Consider the following 20,183-nt stretch of genomic DNA (forward strand, 5'->3'; position numbering starts at 1 on the left):
GCTTAAAAAGGGAGGATTTAGTGCAGGCTATCATCACAACCCCACAGCCTAGGGTGCTAGCCACTCAACATGCTGCACCGGCACCAAACTTCTATGCCCAGGAGGAGGACCTCTCCAAACAATCAAAGCAACATTGCCAATGGACCAGTGATTTCAAGAAAATCAAACTTTATTAACACAATGAGAAGGCTTTGCCTGGAAGGGGTCGAAGTTATATGTACCAAGTGTGGTATGGGTGGCCATGCTGTGTCACTGCCATGATGTTTGCTCAGCTGGACATTTTGGGTTCCTCAAGACTCTACATTTAGTAAATCACGAGTTCTAGTGGCCCCACATGTGGAGGGACATAGATGAATATGTAAGGAGTTGTGTTGCTTGCACTACCATAAAGGCCCTACCGGGCCTGGATTTTTACAGCAGGTGGCAGATCCAATTTGGCCATGGGAACAGATAGCCATGGACTTCATTGTAGATTTACCAGATAGCCAATGGAACAAGGTCATTTGGACAATAATAGACCTGTTCTCCAAGCAGGCTCATTTTGTAGCATGTACTGGCTTTTCATCTGCAAGGAAGCTGGCCAAACTGTTCATTACCCATGTGTATAGACTCCATGGCATCCCCAAAAGGATAATTTCAGACAGGGGAGTGCAATTCACTACCCAGTTCTGGTGCAGATTCATAGCAATGGTGGGGTTTTCACAGGGACTTAGTACAGCCTTTCACCCCGCAACCAATGGTGCTGCGGAGAGAGCAAACATGATGGTGGAGCACTACTTAAGATGTTATGTCCAGTACCAACAGACCGATTGGGCTGAACTCCTTCCCTTTGCAGAGGTTGCATATAACAATGCAGTGCACAAAAGTACAGGGTTTACCCCATTTCATGTGGCTACAGGGCAGGAGTTCATTCCAATTCTGGAGTGTCCTCAGGTGTGTACAGATGACATGACCTCACAGGAGTGGATAGCTTAGATGAAAAAAGTTTGGAAAGTGGTGAGGGATGTGTTATGTCACTCTTTTGCCACATATAAAAAGAGCAGTGACGTGCGGTGAGGTTTATAGCTGGTGAGGCAGCAATTTTTTTAGACTTGTGGACTTCAACTCCCAGAATTCCACAGCCAGGCATGCTCAGTTCCTATTTAAAGCGACAGCATTTGTTTTTCTCCTTTGCTAAATAAGTTTTCTTCTTTCTTTTTCTTCTCCCTTCCCCTCCTTCCTCCCTCTCTCAAACACACACACACACACAAACACAGTTGCACCAGGATTCAGAAAATTTAGGTTTTCCTCTTCAGCCCATGTTAGCAATACCACTAGCAGCATTTTGGCTGGCAGGTGTAAATAGAAGTGGAAATTCATTCTACTGAAAACATTGTTTTTACTTATGATTGGATAATTAAAATTTCAGAAGACCCAAAGGCATAGTATTAGAGTGTTACATAGTGCATAAACTAAAGAACTGTCTCAATATGCTCCCTCCCCCATCTCTCAAACACACACACACACACACACATACACACACAAAGTTGCACCAGGAGGATGAAGTTTGAATTCCTCCCCCTCCCTCCAACCCACATGTACCTTTTCCAGCTGTTTCAGAGAGGATTTCAGCTCTGCTCATGAAAAGAAAAAAAATGTAAAAGGAAAAAGGCAAGAGCTGAGGTCAGGATGAGCTAGTTTCTGCCAGAGTCATGGATGACTCTGCTTAGTGCTTAACTGTTTAAAAAAGCCTCTAAAAAAGCACCCTCTACAGGAGGAGGCAAGAGAACGACGTGCCTCATCTATGCCAGGAATTTTTTGGCTTTTAACCCTTGCTTAACTCTGCTTGAGTGATCATAAAACGCCAGAGTAAAACGCCTGGCAGAAGCACTCTGCCAGCCAAAAATGGGCTGTGTGAGGCCCCTGTGAGGGTCAGATTAAAGTATCCCGTGGGCTGCATCTGGCCCATAGGCCTTGAGTTTGACACCCCTGGCCTAGAGGATTTAAACTAAGACATGTTGATCACTTCCAGTCGGGTTTCAGGCCTGGTTACTCCACTGAAACTGCTTTGGTTGCGCTGACCGATGATCTCTGGCGGGCCAGGGATAGAGGACATTCCTCTATTCTGGTGCTTTTTGACCTCTCAGCGGCCTTCGATACATCGACCATGGTATCCTTCTGCGACGACTGGGGGAGATGGGAGGCACCGTTTTACGGTGGTTCTCCTCTTACCTCTCAGACAGGTCGCAGTCGGTGTTGGTTGGAGGACAGAGGTTGACCCCTAGGCCCCTTAGATATGGGGTGCCGCAGGGCTCGGTCCTCTCCCCCCCTTTTTAACATCTACATGAAGCCGCTGGGTGAGTTCATTCACCGGCACGGGATTAAATACCACCAATATGTGGACGATACTCAACTGTATCTTCCGCCCCGTGCCAACTCAGCGAAGCAGTGGAAGTCATGTGCCAGTGCCTGGAGGCTGTTAGGGTCTGGATGGGAGTGAACAAGCTGGCACTCAATCCAGGCAAGACCGAGTGGCTATTGATGTTTCCTCCCAAGGATAGTCCAGATTCTCCATCTATTAGCCTGGGGGGTGAAAGTCTACACCCCTCAGAGAGGGCCCGCAACTTGGGTGTCCTCCTGGATCCACAGCTGACATTAGAACATAATTTGTCGGCTGTGACCAGGCGGGCTTTTGCCCAGGTTCACCTGTTGCACCAGTTGCGGCCCTATCTGGACCGGGAGGCACTTTGAATGGTCACTCATGCCCTCGTCACCTCAAGGCTTGATTACTGCAACGCACTCTACATGGGGCTGCCCTTGAAGAGTGTTCGGAGACTACAGTTGGTCCAGAATGCAGCCGCGCGAGCGATATCGGGTGTACCTCGGTACACCCATGTTACACCTATCCTCCGCGAGCTGCACTGGCTCCCTATTGGTCTTCGGACACGCTACAAGGTGCTGGTGATTACCTTTAAAGCCCTACATGGCCTTGGACCTGGGTATCTGAGAGACTGCCTCCTGCTACATACCTCCCAATGGCCGATAAGAACTCACAGGCTAAAGAGATCCGGACCCTTCCCATTCTCGCGGCCTTCCAAAAAGCCACCAAAACCTGGCTGTTCCGGCAGGCTGGGGCTGTTGATCTATGAATTAGGTCCAGCCCCTAGCTAAGCCAAATGTATGTTGTGTTTTTAAACTGTTTTCATTTCTCCCCTATTTGTTATTTTATTTTATCTCGTATTTGTAAGCCACCCGGAGTCCTATGGGATTGGGCGGCATATAAGATTATTAAATTACGAATTACGAATTATGTTGCATGCAGCAAATTCACAGCAAATGTAGCTCATGTAATTCCTGTATAGATTTTATCTGATTTTGCATGGTTCACTGTATTGGATTTAAAGGATGCTTTCTTTTGTATTCCTCTTCAAGTAGATAGCCAGAAGTTGTTTGCTTTTCAATGGTCGAAAAATGAATATGTTCAGAGCACTCAGTTATATTGGACTGTGTCACTTCAAGTATTTAAAAATAGCCCAACTAGTTTTTGGGAAGCCCTTGGGTCTGACTTACTTAGATGGACCCCCCTCCCAGGAATGAATAGCACAGTGCTGCAATATATGGATGACTTATTGGGAGCTCCCTCACAGGTAGAATGTGAGCAGAAATTTTCTGGTTGATTTTGGTTATAAAGTTTTTTTACTGAAGGCTCAGTTAGTTCAACCTTCTGTTTTCTACTTGGGATTCAAAATTTCTCAAGGGCAGGGTCAGCTTACCTCCCAACGTATTGAAGCTGTCTGCAGAATTTCAACCCCCACCCCCTACTAAAACTCATTGTCAACAGGGGATTTTGGGGGATGGCAGGATTTTGTCATATTTGGATCCCAAAGTTTGGTGTTTTATCCAATCCTCTTTATGAGGCCACAAAAGAGAAGAGACGGTTTCTTTTAAGTGGATTTAAAATTAAATTAATTTCAACTTAAATGAGCCTTAAGGTCCGCACCAGCTTTGGACTTGCTGAACTTAAACCATTTTGCCTTTTGGTAGATGAAAAAAAAAAGGGATTGCAACTGGTGTTTTAACTCAGGAGCTGAGAGCATCCTGCGGCATATTTTTCTAAACCACTAGATCATGTCGCTCTTGGATGGCCAGCTTGCCTGAGGGCTGCTGCTGTTATGGCAGTGCTAAATGTTGAGTCAGAAAAGCTCACTTTTGGAAAGGACTTGGAAGTGAGAGTGACACACGCAGTTAAAGAGCTTTTACAGATTAAAGGAAGCCACTGGCTCACTACCAACTGTTTAGCAAAATAGCAAGCTATTTTTTCTGCCTCTACAAATTTCAGGCCTGTAACATTAATAAACTTAATCTGTTAATAAGCCTAATCCATCTTATTTGATACCTGTAGATGCTTTATCTACTGATTTTCCTCATGCTTGTTTGCAAGTTCTTGATGCAGTCTATTCTTGTAGACCAGATTTGATATATCAGGCTTTACAAAATGCTGAATTGGAATTGTTCATTGATGGCAGTAGTTATGTTTTGGATGGCCAGTGAAGAGCTAGATATGCTGTTGTCACTCTTTTTGATATTTTAGAGCAGGAAGCATTGCCTATTAATACATCAGCTCAAAAGGCAGAACTTGCTGCTTTAAATGTGCTTTGAATTTATATAATAATAATAATAATAATAATAATAATAATAATAATAATAATAATAATAGCAATTTCGATCAGACCAATGGCGTTTTTATCAAAGTCTTAATGTGAATGGTGACACCAAAAATGAAAAACCAGAAAAGCAGGCCACAGTTGAATTCTGTGGAAAGAATATGGAAAGAACAATATCCAGATTCAAATGTTAGTGAACAACGACTAGCAGATCAAAGGCGATTTATTATATGGAATAAAGTGTTTAGTGAAGTTGAACTTGAGGAAATTCAGGCAAATTGCAAAACCAAAAAAACAATATCACAAGCAGAAATAACTGATATTCAACACACAACTAAAGACATTATAGTAGAACTCCCAGAAGAAGCTCTCGGGGAGGAAATAACACCACCACCACTAGAACCAGTTATCACTGAACCAACTGATGAACTAACTCAAAAACAAAAAGAATTGAAGGATAAGATCATGGAGCATTTTCTGCTTAATGAGGAAAGGCAACATTTACCATCACTAAAAACTGTGCCTAAGAAATTTTGGCCCCTATCATGAAAATGGTTTAATGCAGTGTTTTCAACAATTGAATTGGGATCCATCTTGGAAACGAACCAGTTAATGTACAGCGCAGCTGTAATAGTCACTAATGAACTAGGCATTAAAATCAAAGTACCTAGTCACACAACAGAAAAAGCATCAAAGCCAAAGTGGAAAATCCGATTAGAACAAAAAGTCAAAAAATTAAGGGCAGATGCTAGTAACTTAAAGAACATGCATGAGCAATGGCTTAAAAACAACAAAACCATAGATCGGCTAATCAGAAGATATATATTGGATACAAGAAACATCAATGAAGCTGTAGAGATTGTAAAACAGCGGATAACAGCAACAGCTAGAAAAATTGAAAGATATGAGGCACGAATCATCCAATATAAACAAAATCAGCAATTTCGATCAGACCAACGGCGTTTTTATCAAAGTCTTAATGTGAATGGTGACACCAAAAGTGAAAAACCAGAAAAGCAGGCCACAGTTGAATTCTGGAAAGAATTGTGGGAAAATGCAAAGGACTACAATAAGGAGGCAAAGTGGATACATGACTTTGAGAAAAGCATTGGCAACAAACAAATGCAAGTATTATAAATAACAACTGAGATGGTCAAAAATCGAGTAAAAAAGGTAAAGAATTGGACATCACCTGGAAAGGACCAATTACATGGTTTCTGGTTCAAATATCTGACCAGTTTACATGCAATATTGGCCAGGCAACTGAATGAAGTTTTACAAAAGGGCCAAATTGATGAATGGTTGACAACTGGAAAAACATACTTGATTCAGAAAGATGCAACTAAAGGAACAACACCTGAAAACTACAGACCAATAACATGCTTGTCAACAACCTTCAAATTACTCACAGGCATTATTGCAGATAACATGATGGATTATTTGGAAACAAACAACATCTTGCCAGTAGAGCAAAAAGGCAACAAAAGAAGGAGCAGGGGCACAAAAGATCAGCTCCTAATTGATAAAATGATATTAGAAAATTGTAAGAACAGAAAAACGAACTTGAATATGGTCTGGATTGATTACAAAAAGGCATTTGACTCACTGCCACATAGTTGGATCATAAAATGGTTACAAACAACTGGCATTAGCAAAAATATTACATCCTTTACTGAAAAGGCGATATAACAATGGACAACTGAGTTGGCAGTAGGGAATGAGATCTACGGAATGGTTAATATCAAGCGAGGAATTTTCCAGGGTGATTCACTTTCACCTCTTCTCTTCATCATCGCAATGATCCCACTATCAGTAATCTTTAAAAAAATGAAATTAGGCTACCAAACAGCCAAAGAAGCTGAAAAAAATTCTCATTTACTATATATGGATGATTTGAAACTCTATGGAAAGTCAGAAATAGAAATCCAATCATTGACAAACACAGTCCGAGTATTCAGCACCGATATTTCAATACAGTTTGGCATGGAAAAATGTGCCACTGTATCCATAAAAAGGGGCAAAATCTCTGCATGTGAGGAAATTGAAATGCCCAATGGCCAACTAATTAAATGCAATGAAAATGAAGCCTACAAATACTTAGGCATTCTGCAGTTGGATAACATCAAGCATGGAGAAGTAAAAACTATTGTCAGGTGAGAGTACACCACAGAGTTAGGAAAATTTTGAAATCTAAATTGAATGGTGGAAACACAATCAAGGCCATAAATACCTGAGCAATACCATTTATAAGATACACAGCTGGTATAGTTAACTGGACACAAGCTGATTTGGACATTTTGGACCGAAAAACCAGGAAACTAATGACAATGCACTACAGTTTACATCCACGTGGTGATACTGATAGATTGTACCTGCCCCAAAAATCAGGTGGCAGAGGATTATTACAAGTGAAGCAAACAGTTGAAGAAGAAAAACATGCACTGACTGATTATTTAAAAGAAAGTCAAGAACATCTATTAATCGAAGTAAAGAACAAAAAACTACTGAAGGCCCAACAGACGAAACAAGAATACAGAAAAGATGTGATAAAATCAAGAATGGAGAGTTGGCAGAACAAAGCACTGCATGGCCAATTTCTGGAAAAAATAAAAGATAAAGTGGACAGTGAACAAACTTGGTTATGGTTAACAACAGGTACATTAAAGAAAGAAACAGAGTCACTAATCCTGGCTGCGCAAGAACAAGCTATCCACACAAATGCCATTAAGGCCAAAATCGAAAAATCCTCTGATGATGCCAAATGCAGACTTTGCAAAGAAGCTGATGAAACTGTTGATCACATACTCAGTTGCTGTAAAAAAATCGCGCAGACTGATTATAAATTGCGGCACAATTCAGTAGGACAAATGATCCATTGGAATTTGTGCAAAAATTATTAAAACAGCAACAAACTGGTGGGAACATCAGCCTGAAAAAGTCACCGAAAATCAGATGGTCAAGATCTTGTGGGATTTTCGCATACAAACGGAAAAAATACTGGCGCATAATACACCAGACATCACACTGGTTGAGAAAAATAAGGTCACAATCATAGACATTGCAATACCAGGTGATAGCAGGGTCGCCGAGAAGGAACATGAAAAAATCGCAAAGTACCAGGTCTTAAAAATCGAAATTCAATGACTATGGCACAAACCAGCAGTGGTAATTCCAGTGGTAATTGGCACACTGGGTGCTATTCCAAAAGCACTGGAATTACATTTAAAACAGTTAAAAATTGACAAAATCACCATCAGTCAAATGCAAAAAGCCGCACTGCTTGGATCTGCACGCATATTACGAAAATACATTATGACGTCCTAGGCCCCTGGGTGGGGCCCGACTAGTAACCAATGCCAAATCCGGTGAACAACTGGCCGCTGTGATACAATTGTATAATATATATTTAATCTGGCTACCTTTGGCTGTAATTAAACCTTTTTCCGGCCACAGGGCTCCATGGGAATGTATAATGCCTAAGGTATATTTGCTATCTAAGAAAATATTGGCCATTTTCTCTTTTGCCAACTTCAAAGCACGTTTTAAAGCAGCAAGTTCTACCTTTGAGCTGATGTATTAATAGGCAATGCTTCCTGGTCTAAAATATCAAAAAGAGTGATAACAGCATATCCAGCAGAGGTGAGTCAGCACAACCTCCTTCCCAGGCAGCCAATCCAGAACTAAGATGCTTGGAGAGGTCGCACCGGAAGTCCGCCTACCTTAAGGACTACATCTGCGCAATCGGGGGGGGGGGGGGAGGAGTGCTATTTCGCCGGTCTCCGTTCCTTCCCTCAGAGGTCAGACTATAGCAATAAGGATCATGACTGCCATCCAGCAGAAGTTCTACTCACTCCTTGTCAGAGACCATCGAAACTACTTACATTTCCTGTAGTTCAGTGACAAACAGCACAACCAACAGAACAAGAATGGGAGATGTGGCGTGCCTCCATGAGTTGTCTCCAAAGTGTTCATGTGCAGTGCATTCATGCTCCCATCTTGCCCGTCGCCGCACTGAAGAAAGAACAGCATGTCTTCCCATATGCATCAATGAAGGCAATAGCATCCATAGGATACATCAGGGTCTATGGTGGGGAGAATGATGCTTATGTTGGTTTCGTCTTAGGAAAGGCGAAACTAGCACAACAACTACCCCTCAACCAGTGCTGAGAACCAGCTCACTTCAAACGCTTCTCCAGACAGAGACCTCTCGTGTTGGGAGTAGCAGTGACCATCCTCATCACCATCATGGCAGAGGTGGCAGCTATCATCAACTTTAAATCTTTGGTTCCATTGTCTTCAGGTCCTGAAAAGCCAACTGTCCTAACCCCTTTGCTGATCCAGAAGACAGGTGACTGGAAGACTTCCTGGGAGGAGCCTACTGGTGGTGGCAGCAAAAAATCAGCTGCCTCCGAATTCCTGGCTACGTACCTGTTTAGAGGATCTTCCATCTGACGTCTTATCAGGTTTTCTTATCCTTCAGGCAAGAAGGAAAGAAGAAACTGTTTTGCTGGCAAATGCTCTTCGATTTTTGCAGCTTTTGTGCTTGCAAGGAAAGGGGGGCTAGCCCAAGGCAGAACGGCTGTCCGTGCTGGGAACTTCAAACTGCCTTGTGCAGGACAAAGTAGGTCTCCCCCACTCTGTTCAAAGTTTTGTTTGATTTAATCTTATCACGAGCTGAATCCGTTTGCGAGGACAATAATTGTTATCAACATTTTAGCTTCTTTTCTTTTTCTCCTCCGAAAAATTATTTACTTAGAGGCTTTTAAAATGGCGCCGAGCAGGCTGGTTTTCTCCGGTAATAACGAACACTTTTTGTTAATCCTCACAAGAATTCAAAACAAAAGAGATTGCTTATCATATGTTTTGGTTTCACAATAGAAGAATTTTACTCCTTCATTAACCTTGCTTATCTGGAAGTTAAATGGTGATGAATCTGCTGAACGGTCTTGTTACAATGTTTACTCACTGAAAGTTTTGCCAAGCCTTAAACTTCAAAATAAAAGCCTCTTTACTTAAAGCTGCATATTCAGGCAATAGAGTTTTATTAACTGCAGGCAGATAAATTTTGAAATGGCCTCAAAACCAAATATTAACTTGAAGTCGTCACCCTCTACTTCCAGGGGCACATCCTCAGTGCCTGGCACAAAGCTGCAGCCTCCGCTTCCTACGCCCCCTGCTGGGGATGTGTTAACGAAAGAATTTTTTCCTGAGTAATCTAAGCGAGGCTCTTAATGCACAGACAATTAAAATGGAAGATAAGTTTAGAGATAATAGAGAGGTGGTAAAGCAGGAGAGAAAAGAGGAAATAAAAGAAATGAAAGAAGAAATTAAAAGTGAAATAAAGGACTTAAACAGGAGCTGTATGAGAAATTTGATGCTAAGGTTGATAAAATTAGAGACGACATGCTGAGTCTTGTAACTGTATTAACAGAACATATTTCTGGAATGGAAGATACTCTAGAGGTTCTTAATGATGCCAATGCTAACTTGACATTGAAAACAGAGGTGGTGGAACAAAAAGTGGAAAATGCTGAAAAAGAAATTATTATGATACAGTACCGACAAATGGAGTTCGCATTAAGAGTAAGGGGGCTGCGTGAGGAGAAACAGGAGAACCTGAAACAGATCCTATCGGAAGCTTTTGACCGCCTGATGGGAAGACCAGGGACCAACCAAGACTGGCAAATTGACAAAGCTTACCGCGTTAACTCCTGGCTGGCAAAGCAGAAGCAGCTTCCTCGAGACATAGTTATATATTTTACTACAAGAGAGCTTAGAAATATGGTACTGCAAGCGTCTTATAACACTAAGCTTCAAATTGGCGGTCAAGACCTGGCTGTTTTGAAAGAGATACCACCTCAAATGTTAAGAGCCAGGAGAGACTACGCTTTTTTGGTTGAAGAACTCAGAAATCGTCAGATACAGTATAGATGGGATGCACCATTTGGCATCATATTTACATTTGATAAGCAAAGGTACCGCCTCAACTCTGTATGGAAAGCCCGAGATTTTTATTATAATATATTGAAGGCCGGACACCCTGCACCATCTGGACCTAGAGAAAGACCACAAGAAGGACAGGATAGACAGCAAACTACACAACCACCAGACAAGATGGAGCATCTCTCTTCTCTAGAAGTGCAAGGTGCTATGGAACCAAGACCTAGCCGCATGACTACTAGACGTATGGAGAAACAAGCTAAAAAGCAACAGCATCAACAATCATTGGCCATCGATCAAGGAACTACAATAACAAATCTGGAAGCAGTGGGAGGAGCTAGACCTAAGGTTAAACAGGCCGTGCAGGAAGCTCTAAAATGCTTCAACCAACCAAAGATGACAACTAAGATTTTAACATGGAATGTCAACGGACTGAATTCTCCACAGAAGAGGAAGAAAATATTTCATTATCTCAAACAGTTTAAGAACGATGTAATTTGCTTGCAAGAAACTCATATCAAGTCAACTGATCAAAAATATTTGATCAACTCAAAACTTGGTCAACATTTGCAGCTTCTGCTATGGAAAAGAAGAATGGTATAGTTGTATACTTAAGAAAAGATATGAAAGCTGAATTAATAGAAGCAGACCCCTTCGGAAGATATATTGCTTTAGATTTAATCTTAGAAGGGAAAAAGACATTACTTTTGGGAATTTATGCTCCCAATCAACAGCAAGATAGATTCTATAGAAATCTTCATGCTAAATTAGTACAGTGGGACTATAGTTCCTGTATACTATTGGGTGACTGGAATGGAGTGATAGACACTAAGAGAGATAAGAAGATTTCCCGCCTAAATACCAAGATGCGAGCAAAGTTACCCAAATCTTTCTTTGACATTATGGATGATTTTGAATTGAGAGATATTTGGCGAGAAAGAAATGCAGAGGAATATGACTTCACTTTCTTCTCGGACAGGCATCAATCCCTTTCAAGGATTGATTTTATTCTAACCACTAATGATTTGCTTTCTAGGGTCAAGAAAACAAAGATTGCAGCTAGGGTCCTTTCGGACCATAACCCAGTTTGGATGGAGTTGGGAAGGGTAGTGCAGGCAAGAAGGTCTTGGAGATTGAATGAAAACTTATTTAGATATGAAAAGTATATTAATGATTGTAAAAAATTACTATCTGAATATTTTGTTTTGAATATGAATAAGGGTACATCTATGGAATTTGTATGGGACGCAAGCAAAGCGTATATGAGAGGAGTTTTGATGAATATAAATAAAACACATAGAAATAAGCAAGGGTTAAAACGAACAGAACTGGAAGAGGAAATTAAGAGAAAAGAGCTGGAGTTAACAATGAACCCAGACGATACAAAGGTTAAGGAAGCTATTAACATATTAAAATCTCAATTTGACATGTTGATCTCTGACCAGGTAGCTACTAATTTATTATATGCAAAACACAATACTTTTTGTAATGCAAACAAACCTGGCAGATGGTTAGCTTATCAGATTAGGAAAAAAAGGAAAACTCGAAATATATCTAAACTGATTTACAGAGGGAAGGAGGTGTTTCAACAGGAAGAGATTCAAAAGGCTTTCTGGGAAATTTTTACAGAACTGTATAAAGGGGATAAAATTAATGGTTTAGACATAGACAAATATTTAGACAAAGAGAAAATACCTTCAGTTAGAGAAGAACACAGGCAAAAATTGAATCAACCAATAACCTCGGGGGAAATCCTGCAGGTAATTAAGCAATTAAAGTCAGGGAAAGCACCAGGTACAGATGGCTTGACAGCGGTTTACTATAAAAACTTACAGTTAGAAATGGTAGAACCTCTTAGAGAATTATTTAATATGATTCAAACGGAAGGTAAAGTCCCTCCATCTTGGAAGACAGCGTTTATATCTTTGATACCCAAAGAAGATCAAGATACTACTCAACCCAAAAATTATAGACCTATTTCATTACTGAATGTAGATTATAAAATTTTTACTAAAATATTAGCAAATAGGTTAATGTTGGTCATTCAACAATTGATACATACGGACTAAACAGGTTTTATACAAGGGAGACAGATGAAAAGTAATGTCAGATTAATTATTAATGCATTAGAATATTTGGGAAAGAACAACCAGATCCCTGCTGCGTTTATATTTTTGGATGCTGAGAAGGCCTTTGATCGAGTTAACTGGCAATTTCTGCTGAAGATACTGCAAAAAATGCAGATAGGAGATAATTTTTTACAGTCAATTAAAGCAATATACCAACAGCAAACAGCACAAATCATAGTCAATGGAAGTTTAACAGACTCTTTTCAAATTGGAAAAGGTACAAGACAGGGCTGTCCTTTGTCCCCATTATTGTTTATTATAACTTTGGAAGTATTGTTGAATAAAATACGGGGCTTGGATGGTTTAAAAGGGATCAAGATTAGGCAGCAAGAATATAGAGTCCGCGCTTTTGCGGATGATTTGGTCATAATATTGGAACAACCGCAGGAATCCAGTATGGTTTTAATGAATACGATTAATCAATATGGTCAAGTGTCTGGCTTTAAAATAAACTTAGGAAAAACCAAAATATTAGCTATAAATATGAATATTAAACAAAAGGAAGAATTAGGAGTGATGCTAGGATGTGAGGTAGTTAAAAAAGTCAAATATCTTGGAGTTAACATTTTAACTTCAAATGGGAAATTATATAAGCATAATTATGAACCACTTTGGCATAGCATACAGACAGAGATGAAAAAATGGGAGAAATTGCACTTATCTTTGCTGGGTAGGATAGCGGCAGTGAAAATGAACATTTTACCAAAATTTTTATTTCTTTTCCAAATGTTACCTATACTTAAAAAAGATGCGAACCTTTTAGAATGGCAGAAGGGTATCAACAAATTTGTGTGGGCAGGAAAGAAGCCGAGGGTAAAGATGAAAACAATGCAAGATGTACGTGAGAGAGGAGGATTGAAACTACCTAATTTAAAACTATATTATGATGCAGTGGCATTATCTGTAATTAGTGATTGGACTCATTTAACCAATGATAGAATATTGAATATTGAGGGACACGATCTGGTATTTGGTTGGCATGCTTACCTGTTATTCAACAAAAAATGGATAAGAATTTTAAAAGTCATATTTTAAGAAATGCTTTATTGCGGGTTTGGAAGAAATACCAATATAAATTAAATGACAAGATACCCATGTGGGCAATTCCTAGACACGCAATTGAAAATATGAATACAGCACAAAAACAGGACAGAATTACTTACAGACAGCTTCTTACCTCAGAAAGGGGGGTATTACAATTAAAATCTTTAGAGGTATTAAAAGAGGAGAAGGTAGTTCAAACATGGTTCCAGTATGGGCAATTACAGGCTAGGTGGAAAATAGATCAAAAAATTGGTTTTATCCAAGTTGAGGATAATCTGTTTAAACAAATAAGAGATCAAAGCTTAATGCATATAAAGAGGATATATAATGTATTAATACAGATGGATTCGGAAACAGAATTAGTTAAAGATTGTATGATAAAATGGGCTCAAAATATTGAGGAACCAATAATGTTGGATACATGGGAAAGAATCTGGGTAAGAAATGTGAAATTTACACAAGCTCAAAATCTGAGAGAAAATTTTTACAAGATGTTCTATAGATGGCATTTAGATCCTAAAAAGTTGGCTTCTATGTATCCGAATGTACAGCCTAAATGTTGGAGGTGTGGTTCTCTCGATGCTACATATTATCATATATGGTGGACCTGCCAAAAGGTTAAGGCATTTTGGATAAAAATATGGTGGGTCATGCAAATGTTTTTAAAAGAAGGATAAAGTTTATTCCTCAGTTATTTTTACTAGGTATATGTACTGACTTTACAGTGGTAGAGACTAATTTGATTCTGCACCTGATAACTGCAGCAAGACTGTTGGTGGCGCAATATTGGAAGAAGGAAGACTTGCCTACAATCCAAGAATGGACATTGAAAGTAACAAACTTAGCCGAGATGGCTAAAATATCGGCATATCTCAAAGATCATTCAAATGAGATATATAAACGAGACTGGAAAAAATGGATTGACTATATACAAAATAAATACGGGACTAAGAAATTCCAGTTAGCCTATGCTTAAGATCAGAAATGATTTAAACTGTTAAAGTTAGTTCAGTAAGAAGAAGCTAAGGTCAATCTAGAATGTCATTAATTTCTTTATTTCTTTTCTCTCAATAGATTTTAGACTGTGTTAGTTAAAAATCCATACCGTGTACGGGTTCTGGGAAGTCGGGGGGGGAGGAGGAGGGGGGGTGGGGGGAGGGAGGGAGAGGCACACACACACAAAAAAATTGTACTTCAATGTCTTAATGATTGACAAATGATGACATATTTGTGTTTTTTTTTTTAAAGAAAAATAAAAAAGTTCTGTTTTGAAAATAAACAGAAGACAGGTGACTGATCAGCACCACAGGGAGCTTTGTTCCCAGAGAGATGCATTGGAACTCATGGCCTAAGGGACTTGTGCGCCAAGTCCTACCCAGTGAAGATGGACTAGTTCACCAGGTTGAAATCCATGTCGCAACCAGCAGACTTTCGCCAAGAAGCTCTACACCAGACCAATCACTGACCTGATACTGCTGCTAAGAAAGACTAAACTTGAAGATTGCACCTCAAGCTTTGCATGCTTTTACCTCATTGTTTGCATTGTTTGATGCTATGCCTATGTGTAACTTGTTAACTTAGTTAGTTAAGTTTGCATGTTCGATGCTATGCCTTTGTTTACTTTAGTCAATTATATAGTCAAGTTTGCATTGTTTTATGCCATGTCTTTGTTTACCTTTAGTTAAAAGTTAGTTGATAGTGGAATTTATAATTACAGGCGGGGAGTGTGCTGCCCCTGCAGTATATAGATAGTATAGGAATTAAGAGCTGTCTCTTTTAAGAAACCACCTCCTGGGAAATGTAGGCAGAGACTGCCTTATGGAAAATGTAGTTCCATGACATGTGATCATATCTGTGTTTCTGATTGGCCACTGAAGCATTCTGCCTGCGTGCAGAGACAATAGCCAGTCATTTTGAACTGGAGAAGCAACGTGTGTGCTTCAACATGGGAACAGAATCATCATCTTTTTACACCATGTGATGGGACAAATTATGGAAAGTCAGAAGTATCTTAACACTGAACTGTAAGTTTTGTTATTAAGAATGCCTGGTAATAAACTTGATCTGAATGAGATTCCTAAGCATGGAGTCAACTGCATGCCCCGGGCAAGCCTTAAGCGTTTGACGCAGAGCAGGAGACATGAGGAACCTAGGTTGCATATGCTGCCTTCTCATGTTCATGTTTCTCATTGCCTTTCTAAACACGATCTAAGATAATCTTATGATGCATATTGGCCTGCTGCGCAGTTCTGATAGCATCAGAAGGGGGGTAATGAGAGACAAATAACATGGGTTTCATTATTTGTTAACTAACATAGTTAGTTTGTATTTTAATCTGATTTATAGTCTTCCTTTTAAAGATTTATTAGCTTTTAACATTGCTAAACTGATAAACAAGCTGGAGACTAGCTCCAGATAAGAAAAGTTTGTTAGTACAAATTGGAGTCTGGCTTATCTCTTGTGAATACTAAACAACCTTTTCCCTTACAATTTATTCCCCTTCAGACCTCATTTTAATAAACATGTATGCTATTACCTGTCCAATCAACTTTCCTCTTTCAGATTTCTTTGTTATGTTAACTATAAAATAGGATATAAGCTAAAGATCGGGGTTCCCTCTTTGAATGAGGAATCCCTTTTGTCTGAATATTCTGATAAATTGTAATAAAATGGTCTTCCCGTCTTGGTTTGTCTCATTGGAAAATATGCACACAGAGGCACGAGCTTGAAAAGGCCATATTTGGCCATCAAGATTCAAGTTAGAAGGAAGGAAGGATTTTCTGACAGTGAGAACAATTAATCAATGGAATAGCTTGTCTCCTGAAGTTGTGGACGCTCTATCACTGAAGGTTTCTAAAAATAGGCTGAACAATAATTTGATTGGCATGCTATAAAGCTCCTGCCTTGAGTAGGGGGTTGAACTAGAAGACCTCCAACGCCTCTTCCAGCTGTATGATTCTATGACTGTCCAGACATTCATTGATGCCATTTCAAAATACTTTAGCAACTATAATTCCCTAGTGGAGTCCAAATCTTTTCAAAACAGCAATCTATATAAATAAAAATGTAATGGTTGTTTGTTCAAAATCGCTAATCTCCAAAAGTTCTTCACCGATTGCTTTGAAATTTTGACACAACATTGCATTCAAATACGCAAATCTTTTTATATACGTATATTATATAGATGTCACACGTGTGACAGGTAAAAACATGCTGTTTTGTAAAAACATGCTTTTTTTAAAACCAGCACCATCTGGTGGACGTAAAAGCAACACACACTATACTAAATATTTCATGATTCCATTTCAATGTTTCCGATTGCATTGTTATATTGAATTTTCATAGATTTATTTTCATTTTGATTTAATTATTTCGTGTGACATTGCGTTGGAATTGAGCTGTGTCATTTGCCATAGCGTTCATTTAGTGAGTATAGTATATTCGGAACAATTCGGCCTCTCTCCAGCTTTGTCCTGACAGTCCCTTTATATGTGTGGCTAGGCTGCGGCCACACCCTTTCCCCTTTCCGCCCCTCCTCTGAAGAGCTTTGGCCATATCCACCAAGGGGAGCCGAAGCCCTTTGGCCTTCCCCTCCCCTCTCTCCCCTCCCCTCCCGCCGGGCCTTTGCTGTCTGCGGCGGGGTGCCACCTGCGCCACCCCTTGACCGCCTCCCCCCGCCCTTAAGCCGGCCTACCCCAGCCCGCCCAGCAGAGCTCCAGAGGCGGAGTGTCTCCACAGCCCGGCCGGTCGGGTATGCTCTCCACCCCCCTCATAACGAGCCAGCTATGGCCCCGCCAAGGTGGCTCTGACAGTGTCAGCCTGAGCTGCAGCGGGGCTGGAGCGGCCCCTGTGTGCCCCATGAGGTGGCACACTGAGGACCTCTCCTCCGAGATGCTGGATGTCTCAACTCCCGGGCCACCGACTTGGGGGAGCCTGAGCGCAGCTCCTCTGAGGGGATGCTCAACAACTTCCACGAGGCCGACAGCCCCGGCACCATCTCCCCCAACCAGCCTCGTCCGGCTCAGCAGCCCCAAGATCGACCAACAGCAGCACCCACCTGCCGTCCCACTACGTCCAGACTGGGCCACAACAACGTGTGGCTGGGTACAGCTAGTTATTAATGTTAATATTAATACAATTATTATAGCAATAAAGAAAACAAAAAAACCCTATATTTGTAACTTTTCCCATAGTATACTAAAATGCCTGAATGATATCTTAATATCAGAAAACCACAATTCAACACTGAAACAGTCATTTAGTGTGATTATCCATTAATTCAATGTCACTAGTGAAAAAGGCCTTTGCCCAAGTAGCCATCAACCTTGCTCCATTTAGCAAGACACTGGAAGTATAGCCTCAGGTTGCTCTTGCATAATTATCCAGTCCATCGACATTTTTAGGGATTTATCCCTTTTAACAAATTGTCTCCAGCAATCCTCTCTAGAAAAAGAAGAAACTTGAGAAGAAATACGTGTCTTTGATCAGATTTACCAGTCTTACCCAATTCAGTTCCTTCATTTGTTGAATTTCAGCTACTAGTGATTTATGGATTTTGATTAGAAAAGGCAGCAAATAAAAGAAGGAAATTATGATGTAACTTTCGAGAGAGGGTTAAATATGCGCTAAATGCATGTATAGCTGTTCTAACAAAATTGGAAGCTCTCCTCTCCTCCCCTCCGGTCCTGTTATCTTCTCTCTCCACTGCCTTTCATTTCCTTTTCTCCCTCTCTTTTCATTTTTCTCTTTTTATAAAATTTATCAATTCAAAATTGCATTTTGAATTGTTTTCGAATGCAATCACTTCTGTGAGGCTGGCCAAAGTGAGGCGTACACGGAGGGACCAAGGTGGCAGGGGCAGGACCCTCACTGTTTCTAGGACAGCCCTGTGGGCCAGATCTAATTGCATCATGGGGTGAGTTTAACATGTCTGGTTAATGTGTTAGCCTAGAAACCAGGCCACTGTGAGTTTGAGTCCTGACTTAGGCATAAAGCCAGAAAGATGGGTGAGTCATTCTTTCTTAGCACAACTCATTTCACAGAGTTTTGCTGTGGGGGAAATAGAATTATGTATGTTGTTGGTATTGCCTTGAGTCACTTATAAAAGTAACAGATAGGAATAAAAAGCTAATAATAAAAGAACCCAATTACCAACTGTTGTGTGAATCTAATCCATCATAAATGTCATACAAACCAAGCCTAAATATGATCTATGGATCCAGTTCATAATACATCAATATTCGCATCGTCACCTCCCTTGAAACCAGTGAGTTTATTGGTTATTTAGCACAACACACAAGATTATTCAGCCACCTGTGTTGCTCCTTGGAATACTATTAAATTCAGCAGCATAATTAAAACCATCTCTCCAGGATACAACTTTGTGAACTTTGATCTTCCACACAGTATGAACTTTGTTTCTTCTTTAGAACAGGTTACATCAAGATAGTAGGTACTCCAACAGTAAAAATGTAAATCACAGGTCAAAGATTTCAGAAGAAAATGCTAAGTATGTGAAAAACCTGTTTCTCCTATAGATTAACTTTTGTGAAATATAGATGTGCATAAATATTAAAATAGTCTCTGTATTTTTTAACTGGCAAGTAAATAAGAAGACTCATAGCCTGGCTAAAAACCTGAAATATTTCCCTGCTTGTCAGTTACTTAATCTTGAGTCTAGTGTATGAAAACCTTCTGGCAATAAAACAAATCAGACAAGGTTAAAATAAAACCAATGGCTTGTAATCATGACAAAACATTGCTAGCTTTGATCATTCTAAAAGCAATAAAGATCTTAGACTGGAAATCTATTGTACAAGAGGCTTAATTACAAGGATATTTTTTATTATACAATATACTTTACAATTCAGTTCTTTTTAAGATTTCAGTTAACTAAACTGTTCACAAGCCCCAAAATGTGTCCTTTCCTTTTATTTATTGTGGATATACCATAGCTCTTTTATCTAAATCTGTTCTACTTGCTTATCACAATGGTCTTGAATTCACTAAGGTGCAGCCAAGTTGCACCCCCAATTTGTCAGGAAAAAACTTCTTGGCTATGTGCATGAAGTCACCTGTCCTTAAGGTCAAGTGGTAGAATTTTATTTACTGTAAAATCTTTGTGAAAAATGAATTCATCAGTACGGAACCATCATAAAAAGGGCCCTCCGCTGAACTTCCACCTGGAGCTGCTTCCTAGAATACATTGCTGTAAGGTATAGCACAATTTTGTAGGATATTGCAGAAAAAAGACAAGGCAAAAGATCCCTGCTATTGCTGAATTTCTGCTGATACTTTTATGAGAAAGAAGGCAATGCCAAGTGTATTAAGACTGGCATGTTAACAAGATGGCATCCTCCCTCTTTGAGGAAACTGGGCGGTTCAAAAATGTAAAAATTAGAATAAATAGCAGGGAGAGAATTTTGTA

Source organism: Thamnophis elegans, chromosome 6, assembly GCF_009769535.1.
Source record: "Thamnophis elegans isolate rThaEle1 chromosome 6, rThaEle1.pri, whole genome shotgun sequence".
Classification (NCBI taxonomy): Eukaryota; Metazoa; Chordata; class Lepidosauria; order Squamata; family Colubridae; genus Thamnophis; species Thamnophis elegans.